The 16319-nt window shown below is 47.2% G+C and overlaps 7 non-coding genes across 7 annotated transcripts; 2 read left to right on the top strand and 5 right to left on the bottom strand.

Annotated features, from left to right (window-relative positions):
• Positions 1-4198: 4198 nt before the first annotated feature.
• Positions 4199-4270, bottom strand: trnae-uuc (transfer RNA glutamic acid (anticodon UUC)). The gene has a single exon. It is a non-coding gene; the product is annotated as a tRNA-Glu (tRNA).
• A 201-nt stretch (positions 4271-4471) lies between these two features.
• trnah-gug (transfer RNA histidin (anticodon GUG)) lies at positions 4472-4543 on the top strand. The gene has a single exon. It is a non-coding gene; the product is annotated as a tRNA-His (tRNA).
• Positions 4544-6626: 2083 nt separating this feature from the next.
• Positions 6627-6699, top strand: trnam-cau (transfer RNA methionine (anticodon CAU)). Its single transcript has one exon. It is a non-coding gene; the product is annotated as a tRNA-Met (tRNA).
• Positions 6700-12476: 5777 nt separating this feature from the next.
• On the bottom strand, positions 12477-12550 carry trnai-aau (transfer RNA isoleucine (anticodon AAU)). The gene has a single exon. It is a non-coding gene; the product is annotated as a tRNA-Ile (tRNA).
• An 841-nt stretch (positions 12551-13391) lies between these two features.
• On the bottom strand, positions 13392-13473 carry trnas-aga (transfer RNA serine (anticodon AGA)). The gene has a single exon. It is a non-coding gene; the product is annotated as a tRNA-Ser (tRNA).
• A 792-nt stretch (positions 13474-14265) lies between these two features.
• On the bottom strand, positions 14266-14407 carry LOC148630783 (U4 spliceosomal RNA). Its single transcript, XR_015935007.1, has one exon. It is a non-coding gene; the product is annotated as a U4 spliceosomal RNA (small nuclear RNA).
• Positions 14408-14522: 115 nt separating this feature from the next.
• LOC148630782 (U5 spliceosomal RNA) lies at positions 14523-14639 on the bottom strand. The gene has a single exon (XR_015935001.1). It is a non-coding gene; the product is annotated as a U5 spliceosomal RNA (small nuclear RNA).
• Positions 14640-16319: the final 1680 nt, after the last annotated feature.

Below are 16319 nucleotides of genomic sequence, written 5' to 3'. Positions count from 1 at the left end.
CTTGCATTTAATTAAGTCTAGCCGTAGGCAGTTGTCCATAATGACCAGTTCTGTTCGAGAAGACAGAACAAAAAAAGGCACCACTGGGAATCGGAGCCAGGGTCGCCTGTTTACTAGACAGGCGCCTTAAGCAACTAAGCCACGGCGTCCCGGGAGGGCTGTCCTTTTGCAGCCACTTGGACACACCACTCAGACACATCTGCATTCGGTGTGTGCTCCGCCTGCTCGCTGAGCAAGTTGCCACCTTTACATACAATAGCAACATCAACACCAAGAGAAAGGGTGACAAATGGCTTTTATCTGGAACTTTTCATGTCCAAGGAGCTCAATGTGCTTTCTGTGTACAACAGGGCCACTGAACTCCACACTGGCCACTGAACCACAGCAGTGGCTTGCTGGCTTGACATCTCCCAAGGAAAATGTTGAAATCGCATGTGGAACAGGAAAATGACCCTCGAGTATGAGGGAAAAAAAAGAAAAAGATCATCTGGAGTGCGCCAACCCATGTCTGGACAGCCCAGTGTCGTCGACGAGGTGGCCGAGTGTTTAAGGCAATGGACTGCTAATCCATTGTGCTCTTCACGCATGGGTTCGAATCCCATCCTCGTCGCGCTCCATGTCTGACACGTGTGCCTGTTCGGCGTTGGCCCTTTTGTCGTTTGCTCTGGTTCTAGAGCCGTACATTTTCTAGCGGTGGCTGAACATGGTATAGTAGGCTAACGTCGGTATCGAGCAGTAACAGTAACGGTATTTACGTGCCGTTGCTGCCAAGTAGCTCTGGTTTGAGACTGCGTTTTCACTTACTTGCAACGCAAACAGAGAAAGCGATTTTTGACAGTCTCTCGAGAGACTGCGCTAGGTGTTTAGGGATAGACTTTGTCAGGTCCCCCTGGGATGGTGGCCTCTCAAATAGTTTGTGATTCCTCTAGAAGTTTATACAGTAGAAGCCTGCTTCGTGACTTAAATCCAAGCTAAGGAAACGAGTTAGAGGTCTGATGCAGAACTGCGAATTCAATGAAGGGGAACACTACAGTATATTGCACTGTATGTGTGAGGAAAGCTGCCCCCTTCAGTCCCTTGTCGACCGAACAGAGGACTGTAAAGGATACCGCCAAGAAACTTAAGGTTGCTGGTTGGAATCCAGCTCCAAAGAAGCCCCTTTGGGTGTTATGTCATCAAAAAGTAAGAACAGTGAATCTCCCTTTGATCAAAAGCGCAACAGAGCTGTTTTCCGTGGAGCAGGTTTCAGACCCGTAGACCTGTTTTATTTGTAGGGCAGGGCGCATTCCCAAACGCGAATCTCCTGTTTTAGAAATGCTTTGGGCGGCGTGAAGTGAAAATAAGAAGTGGGCTCCAGATGCACATGGAAGCAATCAAGTGTTTCATCCGAGCTGTTTCAAAGACTGCCCAAGAGCTTTCCTTTCACAGAGGCGCAACGATTAATGATGGGGGTGCACCCTTCAATGCGCCTTACGACTCTAGGGAGTGATTGAGACGATTCGTAGCGTGTGCTCATTTCTCTCTATTCCCCGTGTTGCAGTGGTAGGATGACGTAAATTACTGCTTCGACACGTAACGGCATTATAATCAAGTGCAGGAGCTGAGCCACGGCGCCCCAGGAGTGTTGTCCTTTTGCAGCCACTTAGACACACCTTTAGAAAAACATTTTGTTAACAGGCATTCTGCCTCAGCCTAAACACCTATAGCTTGCAAAGCGCATGCTATTAGACAGGCACCTCTGCAAGACCTTAAGAGTCTCTTAAACTAGTGATAGTAAGGTGTTCCCAATGGGCGATGTTCGGCTTTCAAATCATCTCTCCGTGGAAGCGCCGAGATGCAGCTGTTTAAGGCTTAGAAGCAGCTGACTGTTTCACTACCTAGCTGATCACTGTCAGTCAGGGAGCTTAGAGGTGAAAAGCCTGTCTGAGAGACAATTCGCCGTCGATCAGTTCAATATGTTCCGTACCAGCTCGGCGCACCCGAGATCATCTTGGTAGCCGTGTAGCTCAGATGAGTGAGAGCGTGTGTGTGTACCACCGTGATTGGATGCCGGCCCTTCTCAGGTCACAGTAAACCTTCTGCTCAAAAAAAGTGAGGTAAAACCTCACTCTGCACAGTAAAACCTCAAAAAAAGTGAGGTTTTATTTAATCTCTGACCAAGGGAAACGTTTCATTTTTTCAAAGAAATGTTTGTTAAATAATGAAGTCATAGTTCTATGGGATTCAATCATAGACCGTGTGACATGGAAGTCAGGAACCTAACCCACAGCACCACCAGCACAGTCACATGCTGAGTGCTGAAAAAGCACTACAGAAACATTATCGACAGACAATGTACAGTGTGTACTATTCTTGTGTTGCGGTACATGAATATAATTATATCGTTATTAATTTCTAATTTATAACTTTACTTTATAAATTTATTAACGTTATTAATTAATTTCACGACGCACAGACAGGGCGCGGGGAGCCGCCGCCTGCAAACACAGCTCCAGGCAGGACTCCACTCCGCAGGAGGCGCAGAGCAGAGGAGATGGGCAGAGACCTGAGCTGCTGTTGCTGCAGACGCTGTCTTTTCTGCACTCGGGGTAGGAGTGAATGTTGAGTTGCCCTTAGAAATGAAGCAGAGCACTTCAACGGCACGGGTGTGTGTGTGTGCGTGCACCTGGTGAGTCTGGGAGACAGATCGAACCTGGGCTAAAAGAGAGGGGGCTTAGCCCTCTTCCATTTGCTACTTCAAAGTTGTACAACCCATTTGTATCTGCTAGGCGGCGCAGTCGTCGTGCACAAAGAACGCTTTGAAAAGCGTCAAAGGCAAGTCATTCCGAGTTGGTCGTTTGTGTTTTCCGTTCAGACGCGAAATGCTGAAATGATCTCTCGGCTCCTCGGTTGTCATTTCTGCTCCGTAAAGGAATCACAGCACGCGTCGCCTTCCAGCACGCTGGGTCGGGACACGATGCCGGGGGTCGGAATGTGTGATGTCTTCCTCGTTAGTATAGTGGCAAATATCCCCGCCTGTCATGCAGGAGACCGGGGTTCGATTTCTCCGACGAGGAGTAGCTTTTCTTTTACCTCCTTAGAGAAAGAACTGCCTTTCACTTCTCTATTTTCTAACACAGCGTCGTGCACCTTTTCATTGCTCTCGCTTTCAGAGCCTCCGCACGGCACACGACTCGACATCAGGAAGCACATTGAAGTGAAAGCAGGGAGCGCTGCGACATGCACTGTGCAGATCCCGCCACACTAAGAGGTGAGTGGGTCTGTTCGATGCACAAAGAACGCTTTGATAAGCGTCAAAGGAAGTCATTCCGAGTTGGTCGTTTGTGTTTTCCGTTCAGACGCGAAATGCTGAAATGATCTCTCGGCTCCTCGGTTGTCATTTCTGCTCCGTAAAGGAATCACAGCACGAGTCGGCTTCCAGCACGGTGGGTCGGGCCACGATGCCGGGGGTCGGAGAGAGCGATGTCTTCCTCGTTAGTATAGGACCTGTCACGCGGACCTGTCACCTGTCTCCACCTGTCACGTGCGAGACCGGGGTACATCAGGACGTGCATTGAAGTGAAAGAAGGATGCGCTGCGACATGCACTGTGCAGATCCCGCCACACTAAGAGGTGAGTGGGTCTGTTCGATCACAGCGCTAGGTGAATCCCCAATCCCCTTTTGTGCGTGGCGACAAAAGAAGTCTGTTTCCACCCGGGGACTTTTCGCGTGTGAGGCGAACGTGATAACCACTACACTACGGAAACTGTGGTAAGATGTGCTCAGCGGCCCAGCGCTGAGCTTCGCCAATGCGATTCAGCTGCTTCCAGTGCCTTTATTGGAGTGCGCTGATAGACCGTGCTCTCTCTCCAGAGACCAGCACGCCTGTCATGGACGGAGCAGGAAAGGCGGCGTCACATTCTACAGCCCTCTCCACGCAATCGACGAAATCGGGCTACTGAAGTGGAGAAAATCGCCTCTCCAGAAAGTGCAAATATCATCTTGGAGAGTATAAATCCTATTGCCGAAGGTCAGCCCTGTCTACCAGAGTGACCCTCCCACCTCCTGCAGCGATGGTCAGTTCGTCTCACACGCGAGAAGTTTCGGCTGGAAACAAGCGCCCCCTCTTCTCGCACGTTTTGCACGTTGAGTAGTTTTAATGCGGCTCCTTCGTACACAGTGCTGATCTTTTGGAAAGCAGGAGGCAAAATTGACACGTTCCCATACCGGGAGTCGAACCCGGGCCGCCTGGGTGAAAACCAGGAATCCTAACCGCTAGACCATATGGGAGTGCACAACCCTGCTGTTCCGGGCATCATGCAAGCAAACTACATAAATATGAGAAAACACGCAAGAGAGTTGTCACTCAGAGTGTCGAAGGGTCGATGTATACTGGGGCTCAGTTGAAATGCAACGTCAGGACTTTCCCGAATTATGTCACACGAAGAGAGCACAGCCTTTTCCGCCCTGCCACGTGTGTATCGGTAACTCGCCGTGATCGTATAGTGGTCAGTACTTTGCGTTGTGGCCGCAACAACCCCGGTTCGAATCCGGGTCACGGCAGAATAGGGGCGTCTGCTTTTACTACTTGCACGAATGAAGGCAAAAAAAAGCCAATTGATGTGAACGAACGGCGCTTTACAGAGGAGTACTGCCTGACTGGATCGTTGATGAACGACAGGGACCACTCCGACCTCTTCTCGGGTTTCTTCAATGACTTACTAAGGATCTTCTTCACATTCGCCCATGCAGGGGAAGCCAGTTACACCAAAGCAAACGCAGGAAAGTGCAATTCAAGCAGAGACCAGGAGGGACTTGTTTACACCGAGAGTGGTCGGAGAATGGAACAATGCGTCCAGCCCTGTTGCTGGAGCCGATTCTTGATGAGATCTTGGGCTCACTAAGAAGCCCCCACTGGATGCTAATCTTTCTGTTGTTCTTGCAGGTCCTGCGCTGCTTTTGAGCCGACAGAGCTCGTCCTGATCTGTCGGCACAGCCCAATTGCAAATGATCGGCTCCGCATACAGAAGGAACGTGCGTTTGGTACAAGAGTGCATGAAGGCACCGGAAATACATTGGGAACAAATGACTGGTGGTTCAAGACCTCTGTGAAGTGCAGGAGCGTGCAAGAAGGGGCTGTTTTCACCCGGTCTCGAACCTGGGACCTTTCACATGTTAGGCAAACGTGATAACCACTACACTACGGAAACCTGTAGGGTTTGTTGCTGGTGTATCGCTTGCGTTTCGGGCTGAGAAAGGGACGCGTCATTTTAGGCAGGGGGCGCTGGAGAGAGGAACAAAGGGAGCGATGAAACAAAATGCCGAAACCCGGGATCGAGCCAGGGACCTTTAGAACATACTCTCACGAATCGTTAGAATATGTGCGTTTGATCATCAATTGCATAACAACCACATTCGTTCGACTTGAGCCCTCAAGCTCATAGTTTTCAAATCTTGAAAGCTGTCATTGAGCACATCATAGTCTGCAGTACGCCCCGTAACTTGCGTACTTCAACAGAAAGAAGAGCAGACAGCTCCATAAATATGCGAGGCGCAGAGAGTGCAAGGCGAGCCGCACACGTTTCGGTGGCTGAGAGAGGGCAGTTTTTGCTTCTGCATTTCCCAAGTAAGGACGCCTGACAACAAGCGATCGCGGTGCTCATTTACGACATAGTGGTGATGAGTTTTCAGTACGTGTTCTTTTGAACGAGCAATGAGGTTGCTGCCTTGGACAGCTGACTGCACGCTCTCATTGTGCCACGTGATGAGTATTCACCAGGCTCGTTCAGTCATTAGTCACATTCCATCGTTTGCCATAAGCAGATGCTGCAAGGTGATGTGGATATCAGTTCCCAGTCTTGTGGACGAGGACAAAAAGAGCACACAAGGGCTCAGCTGGGAATTGAACCCGGGACCTCCCACACCCTAAGCAAGAATCATACCCCTAAACCAATGAGCCACGGCAGCACTTTCTATTTTATTCTGTCAGCGAGCTTGAGGACGGGGGAGAGGCGTCATTCGCTCGTCCAGTCAGACCTTCATCAATAAGTCAAGAAAGCCGCAATTACAAGACTGCCTTGCAGACGAAGGGCAGTGAACTGCACCCGGTAAGAGGGGAACAAGCGGCACTAGGCGACACCGAGGCATGAGCTCCAGCGAGGGGGGTTAGCTTGCATGGTACAGCGCTCGCTTTGCATGCGTGAGGTAGCGGGATCATTTCCCACGTCCTCCAGGTGTGTGCTTAGAGCTTGATGTGCCGAAAGGTGTCCTTTAGCCTGTGGTCACACCTTGCATGGAGAGCGTCATGCAGCTGTCAATCATTTCGCAGCCACGCCCCCTCTTCATCTTCTCTCTGCCTTAAGCGTCTCCGCCACTCTCTCTTGACATTTCATGTCAGCATGTCAGAAGTCCGAGTGACGTTTTTAATGGCTGAGTGAGGGCACGATGCTGAAGCAGAGAGGCCACTTCAGCCAGAGAGACTTGTGCTAGGTGAGATCTGAAAAACGGACTCGCAACAGAAACAGACCAAAAAAGTATCGGTGAGATCAAAAGGCAAATGCAACATCCAGCAGAGGGCGTCTAAAGATTAGGGAACGGGCGACTGAAATCCATATGAGGCAAACTTTCCGGCTGTGCACCGCAGCTGGCCTCGTTGGCGTAGTTGGTAGCGTGTCAGTCTCATCATCTGAAGGTCCTGAGTTTGATCCTCACACGGGGCAGGGCTGCTTCCTCTCTTGCTCTTTTCAAACACTTGCGGCAACTGTTCGCTCATAACCACGTCTGGAATGCGTGACCTTTACACGGGGGAGAAGCAACGCCGCATCCCTTTTCTAAAGAACATTCACATTCAGAAATAAGTCAAGAAATTTGACATTACTTTTGCTGTCAGCCTGCCTATGTTGCCAAAGAAAGATTCACTCGGCGTCAACATGACAGAACAGCGATCACTTGAAAACACTGTTCCACACTCCGTAAGCAAGAACTTCAGTGTTTGCAGTCACCCGATATGCCGATAGTCAAAGGAGCACAAAACACGAAGCGTCAAAAGACAAGATGAGTTGATGGAAAGAGCGTTGAATTGATGAGCACAAAAGTTCAGCTCATACAATAGGCAACGAAGGTCCCGGCGTCATCATTGCACTTGAAAGGACTGCCTTGCAGACTAAGGGCAGTGGGAGGTTGCTGTTTTGAGATGGAGGCATTGGGATGGTGGGCCGAGATCTATTCTTCTTAAGGAATTCTTCATCGTGAAAGATCGGTCCACAGGTCATCCAAAGAACTTACAAATTTTTGGGACTCTTCCGGAAGGGAGTGAAGTGCTCAAACACATGACATGCCCCCTTGATCTCACATGCACAATTCTGCTGCAACATGCACAGCTACCGTCCACACCAGGCAGTGGGGCTTCAGCAGAATTTGCTACGCCACCTGCAATTACATATCCAGCTGCACACATATACATGGCCCCTCTGTCCTTTTCAGGATCTCAAAAAAAAGCATAGCGTGGTTTTCCTGCAACCTGATTGACTGCATCTCCCTCAGAATGTGCCCCGTTGCATTCATTGCTGAAGCAGGACGGAGGCTAACGGGCATGCCAGAACAGTTAGGCTCAGCGAAAATAGGCTCTCCAAAATATTGTGGTTGTAGTGGAAGAAATATGGTTTAAATTGTACCTTGGTATTTCAAACTCTCTCTAGAATGTTATCCATTTCTATTTTATTTTGACAGGAACTGGCTAATGACACTAGATGAAAAGAGAAGAAAGAAAACACAACGTTTCGGCCGTGGAGCCTTCTTCAGGTGTGAGGGCTCCACGGCTGAAATGTTGTGTTTTCTTTCTTCTCTTTTAAGCATGGAATAGACCTATTACTTGTTCCTTTGCAGCCTATGCATGCTGACACAGCTCCCCACCTGAACTGCTAATGATGCCTGGTAGTTTGTGGTACTTGGGTATTGTCTTATGTTTGCTCAAACTGCATATGTGTGATTGCATATTTTTGGGTATTTTCATATGTCAATATTTAATTCACTGACATTCCTGTATGCTTGGAAGAAAGGTAGATTGGATTTGGCACAGGATGCCTGCCCATATTTGTTGATCATTGTTGGGCTGGAAAAACAATGATAAAAAGTGTATGAAAAAAGCTCTCTCCAATATTTCCCTTCTCTTCGCCATGGTTACACTGCCCATTCTTTCCATCTTTTGTCCTTCTACAAAGATTCCAGGGCTCTTTTTCCACCATAATATCAGAATTTTTTTTTCTCTTTTAAAGGCTGTAGGTGGGGTGTGATGGACTGTACCACTATCATAGAATATTTTTTCAGGACACATCGCAGTTCCATAGTAGAATTTATCAATAGTAGAATTCCATAGGACATTATTTACCAACATATTACCCAGTGTGAGACTCTGCCAGTAAACCTCAGAGCATTGAGTTCTCCACTGATAAAGATGGCTGTCTGAAGTCATGAAATCCACTGCTGGGATGCCTGAGAGACAGTAATTGAATCTTGGCTGGAATTAGGCTTTCTATTAGTGTTGATCTTTGGGAATTATGTGGTAAAAAGGGAAAACTCCTTTACTTTAGTCACTTTGAATGTTCAAATGTACAGAACCTGCAAAACTAAGCAATGAAAAAAATCCATCACCACTCTCATGATAGCATAACTCATAGTCTCTGCTGTTATGTAACTGTTAGGAATCCCTGGTGGGAAGATACACGGATCATGTGCAGACGCAGGCACGGGTGATAGATGAGGCAGGCGAACAAACCAAAACGAGAGGCAAGGTCGTAGTCAAAAGGCGAAAGGCAAGTCGTAATCCAGGAAGTTCTCCGGTAGCAGACAGTCCGAGGCGAGAGGCGAGGTGCAAAGTTGAAAAGGCAGAAGGGGAATCCAAAATCCAGAATAAACGAGGTACGGGGAAAAACGCCAGGTAGAGCTCTCAAGGAGTAGACTCAATACCGAGCAGTGGGAAGCAGGTGAAGATGGTTTAAATAGCAGTGCGCACCGCACAGTGAGTGTGCGGAGGTGGTTTAACTCGTGCGGCGGCGTTTGTTAATAATCACCCGCTGCTGGGGCTGATTAGCTTGCTTACGCTTTGGTCTTGACTGCCTGGTGGTCGTGACAGTAACAATACACACTTTCAATTTTCTTATCGCCTGTCTCCAGAGAGAATGTTGTTAGTGCTGATGACCTTGAATTAGACCTTGTTGACTCTGTAAAACAATCTTCCTCTGCTTAGATTTTCACTCAGATTGATTTTGTTCTCAGATTATTCCTGGCAGGACTGAGTTTCTTGGAAATGAAAAGTGAAAGAAAAAGTACAGAAGATCAGCCCTTGAATATACAACATTGTGCAGTGAGATTTTTAAATGTATTAGCTGCTATCCTGTGCTAGAGCCTGTCATGGTAAGCAGTGGATGACAGGATCTAGCACAGATCCTAATGAAACACTGTTAATGAAAGATAAAACACTTGAGTCTTATTTTAGTTTTCCATTTCCCTTTCATTTGTGATGTACTGTACAACAGGCCACAGAACATGCACAAAAACAGATATGCACACATTCACACCAGGCAATGACAGTCTGCCCAGTCAGAATCTGAGCTGAGGTATCAGAATTCTGAATTCCCTGAATTCTGTCATGGATCATCCACAATAAGGGCAATGTTTGAACACGAGGATCCCCAGGAGAGAGCCTAGTAACATAAATCTTGGAGCAAAAGCAGATGATTAACTTCATAGTTTGTGTGGTTGAGCCAAAGTTGAGCATGAGGATATGTGAGTCACCATTCTTAGAAATGGATCCAACTTCAGACAGGCGTCAAAAGTAAGAGTATACAGTGCTGGGGCAATGACACTTCAATGATCAGAAGGATAACAAGAGTTTTAATGCATTGAAATTGATTTTCTGGTGATGCACACTGTCATGGAACTATTAATTTTTTAAGGATCACTTACTGACGTCAGACAGCTGCCAATTCTCCAGACTGGAAGGATGAACAGTTTATCCCCCTAGGTACCATATTTCCATATTTCGAAGCATTGGAATAATACATGTCATACAGCAACATAAAAACAGGAAGACAAGTATCACAGCCCCTATAATCGGTGTTAGTAACTTAAAAGAAAAACATTCCCCCTGGCCCAAACAGTGATTCTAACCAGGAGAGAAAAGCCGGTGTATCTTTTATGCCTCTCTCTTTATTCACCTTGTCTTTTAGTTCTTTCAAATGCTGAATAGCGAGGGTAAGATTTCCGTAATCATAGTCATTAGCTGGAATATATGTACAACAGGAGTCTCCTACTAAAGCATAGACTCCTCCAGATGCTGCATTTTGAAGGTCCAGCACGAACCTGTTCTGAAGTACCATTAATCTAACTCCCCTTAATTCTTGTTTGATAGCGTCTAAGCCTTCTAACGTGATATTAATAAAAGAGTACATTTCATAAAAAGTCGCATGGGTGAGGCTGTAGAATGAGGCATTAAAGCACATATATAACAAGATGCATTAAATTTCTTTAACTTTACAGTATGATTTATAAATTTATACCACAAATTACTCATATCCCCCTCATTATCAGTTTCATTCAGCCAGTTTGTATACAAAGAGGCTTCGTGTTTAGATTCTTCCTCTTTTGGGGTGGTGACAGGCTTCTACATAAAAAGGAAAAAGGCTGTGCACATCAGTCCCAAGCAGGTTAACCCCATCTGTCCTTGTGGAGACATCACTCCTGCGCTTTGCTCAGTTCGTTTGTGACCTTTTTACAGTGGGAAGCATGAATCCAGGGCACCATTTCTGTGACCTTCACAGCAGTGGCAGTGGTCAGCAGCACCTGGTACAGCCCCCTCCACCTGAGTGAACACCATTTCTTTTTCCTGAAGTCTTTCACCAGAATCCAGTCTCCTTATTCACTCATTAGTTCTTACAGCACAGGTAAATCCCTGTGGGCTGGAGCCCAGCATAATCTTAGGCTTTTTTGGTCAACATTGGTCAACAGATTGGTCAACAACTGGGTAATAACTCTTAGAAAAATCTACACATTGTTCCCCTGCCTCAGCTGTGACGTTTTGCAGAACAATTCTAGCTGAAGTTGTAAAATTTCTCTTTGTTCCGTTCCTGCAAAACATCTTATTATGAACAAACAAACCACAAAAATCATTTGCATCTAGGGGAATCACTCCCAAGGGTAACCCCCCTTAAAACTATATTGTTCTACCCATCAGGTTCTGCCACTAGATAAGAGAACCTTTCCCATGAAACCATTTTTTGACCTTCATGATCCCTTCAGGGCGTACAATTAGCACAGAAGCAGCAGCTTTAGTCCACATGTTTTTCAAACAGGATATTAACGATATGATCATAACGAATAATACCAGACCCACAAATATGTATTGAACCAGAGACCCTCTCCATGTTCCTAGCACAGACTGTAGCCATGCACCAATGCCCCAATCATCTGGATTGCAGGATTTACGAAGAAAATTATTTTCGCAGTAATTAATTTATTATATTTACTATATTTATTATACACGTGTAAATTAATTACTGCGAAAATAATTTACTTCGTACACTGTGCAGAGAGCCGTATACTCCTAGTTGCGGCACACATGATACGTACAGTAAAAAGCCTCAGGCACTGTGTTAGATGTGTTTTCGACGTTATATATGCGTTTATTAATGTCGTCGATTTTACGGTTGCAATTCGACGTTGATTATACGTCGAGGCGACGTATATACGTATAGCCGTATTTTCGCCGTGAATATACGTATATTCGACGAATCAATGCGCACTGGGTAAACTCTTGAGCAAACTCTGAACCAGCTCTAAGGAAACGAATCCGATTAGACGTTACTTTGACTCATCTTTTTACGCTCAGTGCTGGATTGCTCAAACTCCAGCTAGGGTTAGGGTTAGCATTCCCACGCTACTTAGACACTTTGTTAACGCTCAGTGCTGGATTTTGGGAACTTCAGGACGAGTGGGAATTTTCTCCTATCTGTCAATTCTGTATTGTTTTGGAGACTCTTGGCTGCCTATGTTGTACACTGCAGCGTGAAGGAAACATTTTCCAAAACTGTGTCAGCTCAAAAGTTGTAAGAAAACCTCTCCAGCTGCTTTAACTCTCTTCATTTTTGTCATTTAATGTGACACTCGATGTATAACTGGAGCCTCACATATGCAAATGGTGAGGCTCCAGTTCGACACCCAGTTCGACACCACTTTACAGTATATGACAAAAGCATGGCAGACTGTTGCGGACCGGCAGATAACTTCCGCTTATTTTTACCATATTAAACATTGGAAATCCTCCCACTTGCATTTGTGACACTTGATTTTGGCTCCACCTAAGACACTCTTAAATCTTCAAACACTTTTCTCTTCTCCCGCAACACTCTTGTCTGTCGGCACTATGTGGCAGCGTTGCATGACAACCCCTCTCACCACGGAAAGGAACCTAAAAGCTTTGGTAAGAGAGGAGAAAAGAACCTGGCCCGTACGGGGCTCGAACCCGCGACCTTGGCGTTATTAGCACCACACTCTAACCAACTGAGCTAACCGGCCTCATGACAGCAGTCCTCTCTGTGCTGCAAAAAATCGAACTCAGGGAATTTCTTTTGCCCTCCTTTGAATAAAAAGCCGTGTAATTCCGTGTACGGGCTTTCTCGTGCAGTTTCATGGTTCTTGTAACCCAAATCCTACACTGGCCTGAAGTGCCCCCCCATTTCACAGCATTTTTCAGCTGATTTAAAATGTACCTAAAGGAGAAGCATTATTGAAGACCATCAATTACCAAGAGCTTTTGTCAAAGGTTTTGGTGGTCATTTTTAATGACCACAGAGCACTATGACCTCGGTTTTACATCTCATCCAAAAGACAGCGCCCTTTTACAACACAGCTTCTCCGTCACTATACTGGGGCATTGGGACCCGCACAGACCTCAGGGTGAGCGCCCCCCCGCTGGCACCATTAACACCGCTTCCAGCTGGAAGCTTTGTTTTTCCCTGTAGCTCACCCTCATCCGGGTACTGACCTGGCTCACACCTGCTTAGCTTCAGTGGGTTTTCAGTTGCGAGTTGCAAGGGGATGCAAGTGATGGAGTCGCTCGCTGCAAAAGCCACTGTATTGGCCGGGAGTCGAACCCGAGCCTCCTGCGTGGCAGGTGAGAATTCTACCACTGAACCACCAATGCTCGGTGCCTGGGCCATCAAAAAAGACGCTTTTATGGTGCTCTGTGCAAAACGCGTCGACATCTGCTTCCAGCTGCAAAATGCCATTCGCGGACGCTGAATAATTTATTTCCAAGGCAGCGGGTACAAGCGATTGGGCGTTTTAAAACCACCAGGAACAGCAAAGAGGCGCGCTTCTTTGCTTGCACCGGAACACACCAACTGGAGGCGGACAACGTAGTCGGCAGGATTCGAACCTGCGCGGGGAGACCCCAATGGATTTCTAGTCCATCGCCTTAACCACTCGGCCACGACTACGGCAAGCCCTCCCCCCGCTGCGTTCTTGCTACAATCTTACCTGGATCGCGAGGCGCCGGCGGAAGCCTATTTCAAAGTCGTTCTCCGTTTCCAAAAAACATTTCCAAAATACAAGCCTTGCAGACAGACACACCTCAGAGGACTTAAGGGTGGCTTCATGTCGGAATGATAAAGTCTCCCCGTCCGGACATGAAAATGCCACTTTGTTACACACAAAAAAAGAATCAACAACAGAGAAATGCCCACAACAGCTATACACAGAAAACATGCAGGACACTGCTCATGATGTTTCCCGAGCCGAAACACAGTGCGTTTTTCCAAGCCATTTGACAAAGCCCGCCCACTGAAAACTGCAGCAGATCGTGTAAAGACGTTCAACTTTGTAACTACTGCACGCACAGGAAGCAGAATAAATTCCTCTTTTCAAACTGTCAAAGGTTTGCTTTGCGAACGCTGCAGGACATCGCACAATCTCTTTTGAACGGGGACAAACGATTTCTTATGGGGCGCAGTAAGTACAGACGTTTAAAAAGCTCCACTCATGCCTACGATGCAGCATGAAGAAGCGCAACCTAACGTTTGACAGACAAAAGCCGGGCGCCGCTACGAGCAATATGAAATCAAACTGACAGCACACGGCGTTTCGCGCTGACTCAAAAGTGATCTCGACAGACGCTGTTCTCTGCATAACGCTGAAAGAGCTAAAGAGCGTTTCTGTTGAGACGTAACAAGCTCGTTTCTTTCTACCATGATGTTACCATGACAAAATCTGTCTTTAAACACCTTGCTCAGTCTCTGACGAGACTGTCAAAAATTGCTTTCGCCGATTGCATTGCAAACCAGCGGAAGCGGGGTATTGGGAAAAGTTTTCAACTAGCAATAATCGCGCCTCGGCTAAACCTCACAGGCTACGATACTGCCACTGCGCAAAGCTGACGGTTGCCAGGCAACCGCGGGGATCCTATGGAAATCGTTATCAATCGTCTCATGGCATGTCGTTGCTGAAATGCTTCATATTTGTGTTTTCTCTCTTTGACCAGCCCAGCTGCGCTCCACCCGAAGGCAGGGAAGCACAAAAATTGCATGGAACTCATTCATGCTCCTCTCCACGGAAATCTTTAGTAAAAGGCAAAAGATTTGTACGAGGTGAAGAAAAACCAGAGTGCGTGGCTGCACAGCTGCAGGAGCCCAGGCCTCCTTCAAGGCCTCTGCCCTGCCGGTCGTGGTTGGCAATGCACCTGGCCTTACAAACGAGCCAGTGGGGCCCGTTCAGCTCCGGGCTCATCGCCTGCGGCTCTCGGCTTGCGGGCGTGCCCAATCCGTGCAATAACTCGGAAAACACCCGGCCACAGTGTACAGGAAACGACGCACTCTGGGAAGCCGCTATGCAAAGCGAGGTCCCAAGATCCCCTGCGGCCGGATACTTTCCGCCCCCCAAAGAAAAGAGCACCAATCAGACGGCCGGAGACCGAGGACTCGCAGAGCAGACGGCCACAATCGCCATAATAAGAGCCTAACCCTAACCCTATCCCTCGGAAATCTGTGGCGTTTAGCGTGACATAGTCTTGCAGGCATCGTGCTGTCTCACTGCAATACTATACCGCTGGAGGAAACAGTCCATCTGGCCATGAAACTAATTTGAACGTCTAGCTACAGCAACTAACTATATCATGATTTATTCAGGATGTGCGGAATCAGAACGTCCCGGAGACAGCTTCCGAAATCGTGAGCATTCTCTGGTGGTAGGGGCTTTCAAGATGGCGCTCAGGTGGGAGGTAAAGTTTAGTGGTTGAGGAGTTTTTTTTGAGTTTTTCATGACCTGAATGTTAATTTTTGCTTTTTTTGACTACTGAAAAATAAGGACTTAACAGTAGTTGTTTAAACTTCAGTTATAACTGAAAGAAAAAAAAATGATTTTTTTTAGGTTTAAGAATTTCGATATGAGTAACACTGGGAAAAGAAAAGAGAGTGCTGGGTCTTCGAAGGAGAAATCTAAGATACCTCAATCGTATATGTATAGCACTACAAGAAAATTGATGGCAACTAAAGGGAAAAGTGAACCAGCTGGAGGGGACGTGGAAAGAGTGCTGGAGATGCGCTCGTACGCGAGCGCTCGCAGCCCAAGTGAGACTCAGCTGCCAGAGGAAGAGCCGGAGTCCCTGCCCAGCACACCTGTGAAAACCCCGGCAGCCAAGAGAGGAAGGGGCGACCTGACGCTGGAGGAGCTCCAGACCAACATCTTCAACATGATGGCACAGAGCATGGGTGAGCTGAAGGAAATGACTTGATCTAATACAGTCGCAATCGAAAGTCTTAAAAAGTCCATGGACTGTGTGTTTAAAGAGGTTGAAGACTTAAAGAGTGAAGTAAAAGTTCTTAAACAAGTAAATACCAAACAAGAAAAGCATATTAAAGAACTTGAATTGAAAGTGAACGATGTAGATAGATACCGTCGATGATGGAATTTAAAATTATTTGGAGTTAAAGAGGAACGTGATAAGGACCTTGTTGCAACAGTGAAGGGTATCTGTAAAAGGACCCTGCCGGACCAGGAGGACGTAATATCGGCCATTGACTTTGTTCACAAGCTCGGGAGAGCGAACATGTCTGGGCAAGTGCTCCCCAGATCGATTATAATACAGTTCACCAAGAGGACGGCGAGGGACATGCTGTGGCGAGCGGCGAGGGGGAATGAGTATTTGAATGGGAACAAACTGAGGTTTGCAGAGGACCTGTCTGCTGCGGACAGGAGTACCAGGAACCAGCTGTGGCCCCAGGTTGAAGCTGCCAGAAGAGAGGGGAGGAGAGCCTACTTTGTGGGAGCGAGGGCCTTTGTGGACGGGAAG

Source organism: Lepisosteus platostomus, unplaced genomic scaffold, assembly GCF_059453375.1.
Source record: "Lepisosteus platostomus isolate fLepPlt1 unplaced genomic scaffold, fLepPlt1.hap1 Scaffold_91_H1, whole genome shotgun sequence".
Lineage (NCBI taxonomy): Eukaryota > Metazoa > Chordata > Actinopteri > Semionotiformes > Lepisosteidae > Lepisosteus > Lepisosteus platostomus.
The sequence above is the reverse complement of the archived record's forward strand: the minus strand, read 5'-3'. Positions and strand labels throughout refer to the sequence as shown.